The sequence below is a fragment of the Oreochromis niloticus genome, linkage group LG11 (assembly GCF_001858045.2).
Source record: "Oreochromis niloticus isolate F11D_XX linkage group LG11, O_niloticus_UMD_NMBU, whole genome shotgun sequence".
NCBI classification, from domain to species: domain Eukaryota; kingdom Metazoa; phylum Chordata; class Actinopteri; order Cichliformes; family Cichlidae; genus Oreochromis; species Oreochromis niloticus.
This window is the reverse complement of record NC_031976.2, coordinates 18,852,387-18,855,483: the sequence shown is the minus strand read 5'-3', so window position 1 is coordinate 18,855,483 and position 3,097 is coordinate 18,852,387.

Sequence of the window (3,097 nt, the reverse complement as noted above, 5' to 3'; positions counted from 1 at the left end):
TATTATTGCAGGGGACGTCTGTTTATTTATCCTTGTAACGCTTGATGAGAATGTGTCTGCTGCAAGTGTGGACAGAAAGAGGAAAAACACTTTTTTTCTTTTAAATTTAAACCATTTAAACCAAGGATGTCAAACATAAGGCCCGGGGGCTGGAATCAGCCTGCCAAAGACTCTAATCCAGCTCCCTGGACAGCTTGGAAAATTCCAAAATGTGGAAAAGGGTATAAGTTCCTCACTTTTAATTGTATTTTCATAAGTCTTACAGCTTTTCGTACTGATAAAGACCTCCCCTTGGCCATTCAGATTACACCAAACTAATTAATTAATAAATAAACAACTAAATGACATAAAAGGTTCTGATTTTTCACTATTTACTAAAGAAATTTCTGTCTTTCACGTAGAAACACTGCTTGTTACAAATGCTGGACCGGACGGGTTAATAAAAAAGAGAAAGAAGGGGGGAAAAAAGTCAAACTGAGAGGCTGAACTGTTGAAAATTGCACTTCTTTTTCTTATATTAAGAAATCTCTGGGATTAAATGTTGAGTTAAACTTCACACTGACAGAAAGGGGACTTTCACTGGTCCATATGAATTTGACATCCCTGATTTAAACCAACAATGCTCATTATTATTACAAGAAATGATTTAATGGGAAATTTAATAGAAATTATTGGAAATACATTAGTAATCTGACTAATTGAAGTAATTTAGTCAAGCAAAAAATCAATTTCCTATATTGTGTGTGGGTTTTATGTTAAGTATCACAAGAATATTGAAGTGTGGCTTTAAAAAACAGCATACAAGTCACCCAGTCCATTAGATGTCATATAAGTCTTAACTGTATACAGGCATTTATTTATTAATATCCTTCGCAATGTAAACTAAAATAAGTTACTAGATGTTCATACAGGGCTCCTTATCTTATTAAGTATGTGTCTTCTAATGATGCACATTCCCCAAACCATGCCTTCATGATCAAACTGTTACTAGCCCATTACCCCACTAATAACCTGGGGCTTTCAAGCGGCATACTACTCTGTTTTTAATCAATCTGCCAGCCACTAGGTGGCAATAATTAGTCACATACAAGTAATTACACTCACTAGCCACTTTATTAGGTATATGGTACACCTTGCTACCAGTGGGTTAGACTCCTTTTTGCCTTCAGAAAACTCGTGGCATAGACTCAACAAGGTGCTTGAAACATTACTTCGAGATTTTGGTCCACAGTGACACATCACACGGTTGCAACTGATTTGTCAGCTGCTGATACCTGATGCAAATCTTCCATTCAATCACGTCCCAAAGGACTGAGATCCGGTGACTGTACAGATCATTTGAGTAATCATTGTAACTCATTGCCATGTTCAAGAAACCAGTTTGAGATTATTTTAATTTTGCAACAGTACTCAGATATTTATCAGACCAGGCAACATTTTCAAATCTACTGATGGTAAGTCAATTCCTTAAAAAAAGTTTCTTAGACGCAACCAGATGGAGTAAGGCTGGAGTGAGATTGCTTCCTGCTCTGCGGCTTTGCATAATTAAATGTGTTGAAATCATTTGGGGAGTGTAAACAAGGTAATTGCAGTTTGTGATGCAAAAGAGCGGACAATTGCTCTGTATAAATAAATAATATGAAGTCAGTTGCTCAATAGAAAGAAAATAAAAGAAGTGGAAAAACACAGGAACTACTTTCTCATTCAAACCAATTAGCCCGTTTTTAAAAAATTATTATTATTCACAACTGGACAACAGCTAAATCTGATGACTGGCTAACTAAACGGTCTTACCTCGTGGTGCATTTAGCAGCTGTTTTGAAACCTTTGAGCTCAAAGTGCTTTCAGTCCCTCTGCACTGATGACATTGCTTTTGGCAACCAGTTTTTTGTAAGATCAAGAAAGGAAATTTTAGGCCAATGTTATCAAAAACTGAGATGTTAGCTTGCTTCTTATAAAACAAAACTTCAAAATCAAATCAGAACAAGCTGCTTATTTTTACAAACTTTTTTGTGTGTGTCCTGGTTTTAAATTTGTGGCCAGGACATCCATAGACAATTGATACTTTGCTAAACTAAGCAACAACATTAATAGGGCAGATGCTGACGTTAATCCCACTGCACTGAAATTTGCTGGAATTCAACTAGAGGGCGCTCTGGAGATAACCCTCAATGAACAGGAGTTTGCTTATTGGCTCTGTGACAGACTGCAAACTGGTCCACTGTCAGCTAGGCCACACAAATGCCTGACTATTATTTTAATTCTTTCTGGTATAAATATCAATTATATGTCAGAAATCAAAGCTAAAAAATACTAGTGTCTTTTAGTCTGTATTAGAAGGTAACACTGTCATTCTGCTTATAACCTGATTGGTCAGTTCAGGATTCATGGCTCTCGCTCAGTGGCGAACCGTAACTACAACACATGTTAGGAGAGTATTTAAAAAAAACAAAACTTAAGTGTGTTTCACAAAACAATTTTTTTTCCTTTTTTTTTGGCTAGTAATGAAGCTTGACTGTAAGTGCTACTGTGTGGCTGCTGCTTCTTGAAGCAAAAGGGTGTCTCTGGGAGTCCCTAATACTTCCACGGCTACAGCTCCATGGGGCCCTGCGTGAAATATGGAGTTTGAGATTTCCTCTCCTCTTAAAGACTTTTGGGTGGCTTGTCAGTCAGTTCAGGCTAGGACATAGAGCATGTCATTTACTAACTAAAAGGTCATTGGTTCAATCCCTGGCTTTTTGAAGTGTCCTTGGGCAAGATATTGAACCCCACAGTGCCCCTGTGTGTATATAAAAAGCTTAATGAAAAGTGCTGCATGAATGTGTGATAAAGTGTGAAAGCTTGTTTCTGTTACTGAGTTATTTCAAAATATTTTGGGTAGAATCTCAAAATTTCGACTTAATCAGAGATTGAAACTGACTTATCTCTTCTTGTCAATATTTTATTTATTTGTATGTTTGTTTTCAGTGGCGGAAAGCTTCCATATTAAAGGGTGAACATTTGCGAACATCATCATCATTATTATTATATTGCATTATTAAAAATACTGTGGTTTGTAGCGTAAAATTCTTTGAATGCACACACTCTAAAAACTAAA